The 12,451-nt window shown below is 27.5% G+C and overlaps 2 pseudogenes; one reads left to right on the plus strand and one right to left on the minus strand.

The window, feature by feature from the left end:
- Window positions 1–371: 371 nt before the first annotated feature.
- LOC132938179 (uncharacterized) lies at window positions 372–5,305 on the minus strand (annotated as a pseudogene).
- A 2,682-nt stretch (window positions 5,306–7,987) lies between these two features.
- Window positions 7,988–12,247, plus strand: LOC132938252 (histone-lysine N-methyltransferase eggless-like; annotated as a pseudogene).
- Window positions 12,248–12,451: the final 204 nt, after the last annotated feature.

Consider the following 12,451-nt stretch of genomic DNA (forward strand, 5'->3'; position numbering starts at 1 on the left):
TCAATATTTTTTAAAGGAAACTTGGTTAAAAATGCACTGTTTACAGAATTATTATTATTTTGGGTACCAGACATATTTTTTATGATTTGTTCTAGACAATCCATTCTTCCATCAATTAGTTTTAAATATGCATTTGTTTCAATACCTTGTTCATATATAAGATTCAATATATTTGACTGTACAGCATCTCAAGTAGAAAAATATTATTTTTTTAATAGTTATTATACAACTATAGGTACTAAATACAATAGGTTACATGATATTAGATATCTTCATGTATATTTTTTACTAAATATTAACAGTTTTTAGTTTTTAGCAAAGCATAATTTAATGTAACGTGTATGTAAATTACATGAGTGCATCAATGTTTTTGCAATGGTTAAATGGTTTTAAATTGTCACCTTTTAAACGTGACATATTTACATTAAAAAAATTTTAAAGTTAAGACATAACTACAACTTACCACGATTACAGCAAAATTGTTAGAATCATTATTTAGTATAGCTGAGGCAGATAGTAATGGGCGGTGTCGAAAACTGTGACATCTGTGTTATCTTTTCAGAACACAAAGGAGATGCAGACTCATAAACTTTTACATTTTGATTATTCATGTTTAATAATGTGTTCATTGCAGCTAAAAAAATTTTACAATAGGAACATTAAATATACATTTTGTTGTTTTAGAATTGATAAATTTATTTATTTAATTTTAATTGTTACATATTATAAAGAATTTTGAATGATATTACTTACATAACATATAGGTGCTGCCAGCCATTTGTACAGTGGGTTCCTGTGAAATGTTTGCAGAACTTTGATCAATATTGAACATTTCTTGATTGCTACATGCTGAATTTCTTGCTTCACATGATTTTAGCAATATAGTTTTAGGATGTTTATCATAATTTGTGACTAAAAATAAAAATTGGTTAAGGAAAAAACAATATTACACACTGTTACAGCATACCGAACAATACCCAATATTTCTCTATAAACTATAATATACTCTTTTAGTCAACATTTTTTTACTCAATTTCAGCAGAACAATATCATTATTACATTGCCACATTACATTGTCTTAATTTAAATTGAATTTATATATTGTACATATTTAATTTATTATTTTAAAAGTTAGAAATTTAATTTGTGTTAATTTGTGTATATTTTTTTTGTTTTTATGAAGTTTTTAGCGTTAACTGGTGTGAATTGGTTCATGCCGTTCTTGGTATTGGTAAATAGCTAAAAATTAATTTAAGTATTTACAAGTAGCGAAAACGTTCAAGTATCCTTACGAAAAATAATTACGGAATTACACGTATCGAAAAACGTATGAAGCACTTTGAATTACGTTTTTAACCTATTTTTTTAATTATAAACAAACATTGTGTAAAAATAAAAATAATAAATGAAAATAAATAGTTACTCGCCTAATAATTTTGTGTACAAATTTATTCAAAATATTTTTGTGGATTTTTTATGAATTTTGTATTTATATTTTATAGGCGTTGAAGTGTTTGAAATATACTGACATTATGTCATGAATATAACTCTGCCCCCCCACCCCTGATCATTCTACCACTTTTTCAATTTTACAATTAGATACTCAAATCAATGCACTCATATAATACAATGCCTAATCATTTATTTTTGCATTTCCGCTAAACAAATTATGTTTAAATAAAATTCATTAATTAAGTATGTCCGTGGCATGTTGTGTTAACCGACTGTCAGACCACATATCCTTGAATATAAATCCGTCTACGACGGAAATGTTTTATATTGCCATATTATGCTGTCACTGTGATGTGACCTTTTTTTTATGTATTTATAATTATTAGATTTTGTGTAATTATTTCGGAGCTCTAATAGTAATATTACTATTATATTTATTGAATCATATTATATTGTGTCATAGTACGTATATTACAAAATTCATATATATAATATATATAAATACTAAGGGCAACCTTCTCCCGTCCTATACTCCTCGCAAGGCGTTGACGCTAACCGCCATCTCGTATAGGAGCGGCTTAGGCGCAACAATGTAATTGGTAAATAATTGTGTTTAAAAACATGACGTGGCGAATGGCAATAATACCTACGAATATTATCTCTTTTGTAGTTATTTATCGTATACACGTTTCACATCCAAACTTAACAAATAAATGTATTTAAAATCCTGAGTGGAGCAATTTAGTACTTATGAGAGGTAAAAATCGAAAATTCTCATGACTTTTTAATTATAATTGGGATAATGAAATATAAATTAAGGAAAAACGGATATTTTTAAAATGTTTACCTTCCATAGGTTTTTAACAAAATCCTTTCCACAGGTTTTTTTTTGTGTGTAGATAGAAAGCTTTCTATATTTTTATTTTTATGACAATATTTTCGCTTGGTCAGAAAGTTGGAAAATGTTATACAAGGTTGCTCATAAATTGATCACGTGATTATACAATTCAAAAATTATCGAAAATTCATTGTCAAGATATTATTTTTAAAAGCCCTTTAAAGTTAGAATTTTGACAAAACTCGAAAAACTCGCGAAAATTTGCACATTATTTTGATTTATAAATACGTAAAAAATTGTTCTTTTACCTCTAAGATTTGAAATGTAATATAAGATTCCTCGTTAAGATTTTCCACCTTAAATATATATATATATATATTTTGTGTTTATGACACTGGCGTGTGATTATAAATTTTATATAGTTTCTAGTTTTTTAATTGTAGATGAAACTGTTAAAGTACATTTCGTAAAATGTCACTTATACGGTAGGTAACACAACGCTAGTCGCGAACACAATAATTTTACTTAATTACAACTTAGAATATGAATAGAATAACAAAATATATGAAAATAACACCATCGTCTAAAGCAAATAAATATAATTAGGTTTTTGAAAAGTTCTGAATTTCTATCTTTCAGTTATTAAAATCTTAGTGTAAATCAAACTAGTAACTACTTTTGCACGTAGATTATGGGGCTGCTCAATCGTCGACTCTATGACGTCACACGGTAATTTATCAACTATCGTTATCTCGTTCAACAGTAATTTTATTAACTTTGGATTATTACCAAATAGTTTTTCATAATTTGGACTACAATAATACACAAATTAACTTAAAATTTAAAAAAAAAATTGTGTTTTTATGTCTTCAATATAATGTTCTTTAAGTATAAAACATAATATTACATTTCATCTGGTATCGTGTAATTTTTTGGATAGAAAAAAAAATATTTTAGGTTTTATAGATATAGAGCATAATGCAGTCTACAATCGTGTTTCAAAATATTCCAAGATCGACAATTTGGCCACCACTGTTATAATAATATAGTCTTCCGCCACTGAAATACTATATAATATTATATATTCTAAGTAACCACTTAATTTTTCAGACTTTTAAATTACCGTTGGTATAACAAAAAGTACCGGTCGAAGATGTCGACTGCAACTGTTGAGACACAATCTTGAGTCGTTTTTAACAGAAACTACGGCGATATTGTCAATGGCCTATTATCGTTTTACCTCTATTGACCCTTGTCAAACCATTTTCCTTTAAAACGGACTGGTTTTACTGACTTAATAAGACGAATGTCTCTTCGCAGGAAAAAATTTTTGTCGGTTCCATATCCGTGACGTCACTGTTATCTATGCACGTCTCTGTGATACCATTATGTATTATCAGCGATACAATAATATTGATACTAATATTGAATGTAATAAGATAAAGATTCGTCGTCTTTTTAATAATTTAAATATATTTTTATTAATTAATTATTAAAATGTTTAATTGTGAAGTTAATACTTGAGTTACTACAAGTCAATATTTGGTATGGTCAATCGTACAAAGTTAAATGACATAGATCAAAAATATATAGTAAAACAATGTAATAAAATAATTTCGAAATTTGCCAAAAATACAGATTTTAAAAATACTTCAAATGTAGGAAAGAAGAGAAATATTGAACCTCAAACCAGATTTTTTACCGACAAAAGAAAAAGAATTGAATCACCTACTTTATCATCTACTGAAAGTAAACATATTAGAGAATCACTAAGGAATTCTTCCAATGAAACATTATTTATAAGTAATACACAAATGTTTGACCACTCCTATTTATAAATTATCATTATATATAAATTATTTACATTTTAATTTTTTAACTAAGTGATTTATGATTGACAATTCAATTTTTTGATATTACATTATATAATAATTGTTTACTATTTTTTTTTTTATTATGTCAGAGTTGTATATTATAATTTTATTGTAACTAAAATTTATTATTTGACCACTAGGTATGTCCGTCCTTAAGTCATTTATGATTGACAGTTCAATTTTTTGATATTACATTATATAATAATTGTTTACTATTTTTTTTTTATTATGTCAGAGCTGTATATTATTATAATTGTAACCAAAATGACCACTAGGTTTGTGTATTATAGTGAATAGTGATTGTTATTATTATTTATTTATTCCTATTTTGAAATATAACTAAGAAGTTTATATTTTCAAATTCAATAAGCATTTCTTATAATCATTTATATTTTAAATGTAAGCTACAGCTATAACAATAATCTAAAACGGTTGTATAATTTCTACATTCAATATTGGTATCAATTAAACATTTTAATAATTAATTAATACAAATATATTTAAATTATTAAAAAGACGACGACATTCAATATTAGTATCAATATTATTGTATCACTGATAATACAGAATGGTACCACAGAGACGTGCATAGATAACAGTGACATCACGGATATGGATCCGACAAAAAATTTTTCCTGCGAAGAGACATTCGTCTTAGTAAGTAGGACGGAATAATGATAGTATTATCGTATATAACCTAACCTAACCTAACTACACACGAATATAGTATTACCCATGGAATAAACATTCCACAAGGTACAATTTCGAAGCCGAACGAAACGGCATCCGTCGCGCCGCCTGTAGGACGCATTTTATCCACACAGCAAAAACAACCCAGACAAAAGTGAGGGAGGGGGTGAAATTTCTGAGTCATTTGCAGGTCCTGTGTGCCATGTACTTGGGAGAAGCGTCATTACGTTTTTTATTGTACATGCAGTAAGACGCGTACAATATTTACGCATCAAGAATACAACACGTGACTGGTGAGTATACCAAACGGTATGGCCAAATTAAAATATACTTATACATATTGTTATACTATACCTATGAGGGTTGTGAGTTATAGAAAATTGCATTCTTTTTAGCTATTATTTTAAAACATACTTTTCTTAACACAACATTTTGCTATCCAACGCGTAATTTAGGCAGTAGGCGGTAGGCGAGTGATTTTTTTATTATAGCACAATCATATTCTTTTTCTGGTTTTTTCCCCAATTCAGCCAGCCTATTAAAAACAAGAGTTAAGAATTTAGTACACAATTTTAATTATTGTTATATTTTTAATGTTTTCATTAAATTTAAATTTCTTTCTTTGCCACTGTTGGCAAATTTGTCTAATAAACTTTCGTCGAGTATGTCAATAGTAGGATAAAAAAGAGAGTTCTAAAACCTCAACCGGCTGGTGAGTATAGCCGGTCTAGTACAACATTTTGCTAGCTATGCATTTATATTTTGGTAAAAATTACTGGCTCCCATTAAATATATTATAATACAGAATGATTTAATTAACAATATTTCTAAAGACTATTCACAATGAGATCATTACTCGGCTGCCTAGTTGTGCGCATCGGCGTGGCATTATTCCGTGGCAGGGGACAGCGTCTGACCGCCGCCCGACGAAAACTGGTCGCCGCCGAGTAATGATCTCATTGTGAATAGACTATAATGCTAGCATGATTTCCATATTTTAATTTACTTAAATCGGGAAAAACGTTTTTTGTATAAATTGCATGGCAAAAATCAGCCGTTAGTTTTAACGTCATATTTTAACATAAATATGTTTTTGGGCTGGTACACATATTTTTTTTCAGCATAAAATTTATTATCAGTCATTATATTAATCATAGACCTTGGTGGGAGTAACTGATGTTTAAACTACAAAAATAAATTATGCTTTATTTTACTTTTTTCTATTTATTTTCAAATTACAGTGGCGCTTAAAAACATTATTTTACTGTTCGTAACTTTTCTTCGAAGTGGAAAATACCGAGTAGTCTTTTTCGAACTAGAATACCACATACAATAATTAGCACTGATTCACATAGGTTTATAACGCAAAAAGTAAAATAAAATTACAAATCGAAAAAATAATTATCAATTACTTATATTAAAAACTGTCGTGAGGGAATGGGAAAACAAAATTAACGTATTCATCAATATTGGGCATCAGTTAGTGTATCATATTTTTCATAGCTAATTTCCCAACTTATATACAAATGCATAATAGTAATCAGACGGCAAAACCTACATATTATAAATAAATCGTCGTAATATTTTAAAATATGACTAGAGTAAAAAACTCGTTAGTTTCACAATTACATTTCAAAATCGATGGTACTATTGTGTTGTTGGTATTACAATTTCATAATATTAATTATTAACAAAGAATACTTCATGGTTAAAAAAAATAGATAAAATATGTTGAATAATTTCTTTTTATATTTTTTTAAGTGTTGGTGTAAAATATTTATTTAAAATAATTCAGATGTTTTCAACAGTCATGCATAATAATAAAAACAAAAATTAATAATTGCAATTTAATGGTAGAAGGCATATATTATTATATTAAACACATATTCATATTCCGTTAAACTCATATTATACACCTACATATTACATATATATATATAATTTTTATAATTCATATAAAACTTAATCATTTTTTTTTCAATAAAATACATATATTTTGTTAGAATCTTCATACAGTATATAACAGATATATTGGTAGGTTACAAGGTCAGAGGCGTATTTACGATTTCGGCGCCCTAGGTACACACAATTTGGTGGTCTAAATGTGCGGTCATGTGTTTGCAAATTCTTAACGGATTTTAATTTATATAGTAGTGCCTATACTGAACTTTATATAGCATATGAGACTCTCCTAACCATAACTTTTACACAAGTAACATGTGAAAGAAGGTTTTCAAAATTAAAAATGCTCAAAACTCATTTGAGATCACTTATGGGTCAAGATCTTCTAGAATCCTTAATACTGTTAAATTGTGAATCAGATATAATATTAAAATGGGATAACGATTTCATCAAAAATGAACTAGGAAATACCTCAAATGAATTAAAAAGAATTTAATTTTAAATACCTAGTTTATAAATTATAAAACTATTATAATTTTTATTTGAACAATCGAAGTATACATTTTATGTAATTATATTTATGATTTCATTTTTAATGATAAGTAAAATATGTAATAACTAAGATGGATTTGTTTTTTGTATTTTAATTGTTAGCTTTCTTTGTCGTGGGTCTTTTTTACTTAACTGCATGATAGGCCTCTTTGAGCCAGTCCGACCCTGCATACAGTACAATTTTAATTGAAATATAAATCAATGTTTAATAATATTTTAAAATTTGAGAAAATACATAATGCTATTATATTTGTAATATTTCAAAAAAAAGTAAAATAATTAATAATATAAAATCCAAACGACGTTTCGAATTAGCTAGGTAACGTATTTATAATTCCTTCAGATTTTATACCTGCTGACGTCAAAACTACAATAATATTTTTGAATTATTATGTTTTTAGTCAAATATTCATCAGGTGGTTAAATTTAATAAAAAATTTAAATAAAATTACATAACATAATCGAATATTAAAATGGATTACAATGTAATATTTGGGGGGCAGGCATTCTAGCCAACGTCGCTAGCACGCATACAACCATTTTTACTCGTCTGGAACACATTGACGTTATAGATAGGTATTAGATACCACCGCTAACCTCAATTAAGTTTCTTCCATTTATGTTTCAGTTGCTACTTCCGAAGCATCCACCAATCCCGCAAATCAATAACATCGAGAACATGTCTTCAAGGTCAGTAAATATTAATATTAAAAATAGAATAATAAATCACAATCAACATTTGGGATATTCGGTGGATAGATGATATTCCGATCGTGAACCTCAACTGTTAATTGTTTAATGTTTATATTTAATATGATAAAATGATCTGCGAAATATTTTTGTTTTGTTTCCAAAATTTTTTAAGACATATTCATAATAAGAATTCAATAATATATAGTAGATTATGTGAATCATCTATTTAATTATTTAAAATTATTCTTAAAAGATCAATATAATATAAGAATTTCTTCTTTGATCAGCGTTCTTTGTAATATAAATTGAACGAAAATGAATCTATTGATATTAAGCTTATTAATAATTAGATTATAAATGTTAAGCTTTAATATATAATATATAATTAGCATAGGAAATAATGTACTTTAGGAGAATAATATATTAAAGGCAGTTTTGTTATCTGCTGTTCATAAATTGTATTTTATTTGGGTAGACCAGAGTTATATTCCTACATTAATTAAAAAAAAAATTATATGTATACCATATATAGTATATGGTATATTATATAATATATATGTTTCAAATAAATATTACATATATATTATTAATAATAATAATAATATACTTCAAAAAAGTAATTTTATAATCCTTTGAGAAACATTATTCAAAAAATAATGAAGATTTTTTAAAGATCCTTTAACGATAAACATAATTTATTATAAAAATGCTTTCAAGATATTTTTTGGCCAGATTATTTTTATATTATCTTTTTGTGTTAACAAAATACTATAGTGATCAGTAATATATGATTCTAAAATAATACGTTCAATATTACTAATGTCTCCATTTCTTTTTTATAAATATATGATAAATTGTAGTATGAATAATATTAATCCTGGTATACTCATTTATACAACTAAAAAATCCCATTTGTACCCTAAAGTTTAGATAATCAATTTTAAATTCATCATAACTATCTTTTGAAATATATTATCTTCTATTATTAATTTATTTTACTTATTAATTCACCAAACTGATTTTTAAAATGTATAAAAATATTATTATTTCCTCTATATATTGCTATTATTTTGCGAGGTATATTATAACTACTAAGACTTAACACTAGACAATTACAATCGTCAATGATAATCTCACTGAAATTATTTATAATGTTTGCTATTTACAAAATCTACAATATCGCTATTTTCTAGTTCTATATGAAATAAATCCATCAATTTCTAATTTAATAACTCAGTTAGTTAATCAGCATTCAATAAGAATAAAACAATCAATGAACTGTATAATATTATTAAACATAACTAATAGCTGAGAAACTTTTTATTGATTTGAAATGAAAAATAATAAATCCGTCTTTATTTACAAAAAATGATTGTAAGTCGATATAATATAATATCAGATAGAATATTAATTCTAATATCATTTAGGTTATCTAACTCATTTATAATAGTATCATTCATCATATAATTTTTACATTTAGGTACATAATTAAAACAGATAGAGACCTACCTATATTATTTTATTCAAATCAGTTTCGTTGTAGATCCTCATAATTTTGGTATTTTTAATAATCCTTTCTAATATATCAATTGAGCTCATCCATACATATTTGTAGCCCTTTTCTTTCTCCAATGACTTTGATTTCCCCAACAATAATCTTTTGAATTTTGTCAGATGAATATTAATATACATTTTTGATGTTGGCCAGTCGTCTCAATACCAATTAACTGCCCATCTATTGTTTTACTTCTGTGACCAACTGGTATCTACCATTATTATTTGACAGCCAAGCAATAATCTTCATATCAGTCTTATGTTCAGTTGTTATTCTATATGCTTTCAATACATCACATTCTATTTTAAATTTTTCAGTTATTCCGTTTGTGCTGAACCAGCTAATTTACCTCTAGCAGGGGATTTACAGTATCCTGTTGTTGAGAGTGGACAAACTGTATATGGAATGCAGTTAACTAGAAAAGATCCATGGTATAGCGGTAAAATCGAAAAGATATATAATCAAGATAATATACACATAGTATTTCAAACTTGTCAAAAGTTAGTGTCAAAAAAACAAATTGCATACTCTACACCAAATTCAGTAAGATTTCCGGTGGGTTGCAGAGTAATTGCTAAGTTTAAGGATCCTAATTCTCAATATGACAATGAATTTTATGCTGGTATAGTAGCTGAACCTCCAAATGCGTTTAATAATTTTCGGTAAGGTTAATTATATAATGACAAGATAGCAATAGTTTTTAATATTTACAATTATTTGTTATTTAGATACTTGATTTTTTTTGATGATGGTCAAGTTCAATATCGAACACACCAAGATATTCGTTTAGTTGCACGTTTGAGAAGTAAAGATATTGTATGGATAGATGTAGTAGAGAATTCCCGGTATATTATAAAAAGTTATTTGGAGAACTACCCAAACCAACCAATGGTTGAGTTGAACATACAACAATCAGTACTAGCAGTATTTCAGGGGCAGTGGCAGATGGCAGAAGTGCTTGAAGTTGATGCATCTATGGTTAAATTATATTTTACCAATTCCCAACATAGCGAATGGATATATCGTGGTTCAACACGTTTGTATAATATTTTTAAAATAACATGCATGTCTGTGAAAAATAATTTAGCCAATTTAAATACAACATTTGCGGAATTCACAAGTGTAGAAGAAAAGCCCTCCCGCCTTTTAGCTAAAGCTGAAGTTTGTTATAGTACCAGGAAGAATTCAACAACCACTGGAACTCGAAAATGTAATAAAATTAAGGCCAATGCTACTAAGGTTGTTGACCTAATATTGCCTGAAACCGTTCATAATCCAATTAAATATAGCAAACACAAATGTAATCCTTTATGTGTTACATGGACATCATATAACCATGAGAGCACTAGGACTATCAACATGTTGACTATTCCGTTACATTTTGGTTTTACCAGGCATCTAACCAAAATTAATAAATATAAAAAAAAAGTGGAGTACAGAACCCCGTGTGGTGTAAATATTCAAAACATAGAACAGATGCTGGAATATCTTATTGTTACCAAAAGCGCAATGACTATTGACCAATTCGATTTTAATAATTGGGTCAACCCACTTGCCGAATATAAAATCATAAAAAGTGTGCAGTTTCTAAAAGATATATCCGAGGGCAAAGAATTTAAGGCCATACCATGTGTGAATATTATTAACAGTACATTACCACCAAAAATGGATTATATGACTACTAGACAACCAATGCAAGGTGTTCACATAAATGTAGAGAGTGAGTTCTTATGTGGATGTGACTGCACCGACAACTGTCAAGATAAATCGAAATGTGCTTGTTGGCAAATGACTATCGAAGGACAGAAGAATTTGTACAAAGACCCAAATATTGGTTACAATTATCGAAGATTGCCCGAACACGTTGTAACGGGTATTTATGAATGTAATAAAACATGTAAATGTTCCAGTTCATGTTTAAATCGTGTGGTACAGAACCCACTGTCGCAAAAGTTACAATTATTCATGACTGAGAAGAAAGGATGGGGTGTCCAATGTTTGAATGATATACCTAAAGGGAGTTTCATATGTAATTATGTAGGTTGTTTGTTCACTGATGCTGATGCTGATAAATTTGGGAAAAAATATGGTGATGAATATTTCGCAGAATTAGATTATATTGAACATGTTGAAGAAATAAAAGAAGGTTATGAACATGATATACCAAGCAGTGACCATGAATATGAAACTGAGACGATTCACTGCGAATCATCTGATGGTAATTTTTATTATTAATAAATAATTATTTATAATTCATATAATATAAATAAATATTTTTATTATTTAGGTAGAAGATTTGAAAAACGCAAAATATCTAAGACAAAAAAAGATGTTAAACATATGCGGGTTTTGTCCAAATTCAATACACACGATATGAAAAAAAACACTAAACCTTCAAAATCAGTGCGTGAATACTTTGGAAACAACGAGAGTGCATATATTATGGATGCCAAAATTAGAGGCAATATTGGACGTTATTTCAATCATTCATGTTCTCCAAATATATTTGTCCAAAATGTATTCGTGGATACGCATGACTTACGGTTCCCATGGGTATCGTTATTTGCACACAAAAACAGACGTGCAGGAACGGAGTTAACTTGGGATTATGGATATATAGTAGGAAATGTTCCACAAAAAAAATTAATATGCAATTGTCAGTCAACAAAATGTAGGGGGAGGTTACTTTAAATATATATATACGTAATAATAAATTGAATAAATCAAAAAGTTAATTATATTTTATTTATTATTCCCATGAAATTATTATAATTTCTACTAATTTAATTTTAATAAGACAAAGAGTTACGAGGAAACTACCCATGTTCTTACCTACTTACTAGTTTGATAACAGGTCAATTCACTCTTAATATCAAAACTAACAGCACACTATTG

This window comes from Metopolophium dirhodum, chromosome 1, assembly GCF_019925205.1.
Source record: "Metopolophium dirhodum isolate CAU chromosome 1, ASM1992520v1, whole genome shotgun sequence".
Lineage (NCBI taxonomy): Eukaryota > Metazoa > Arthropoda > Insecta > Hemiptera > Aphididae > Metopolophium > Metopolophium dirhodum.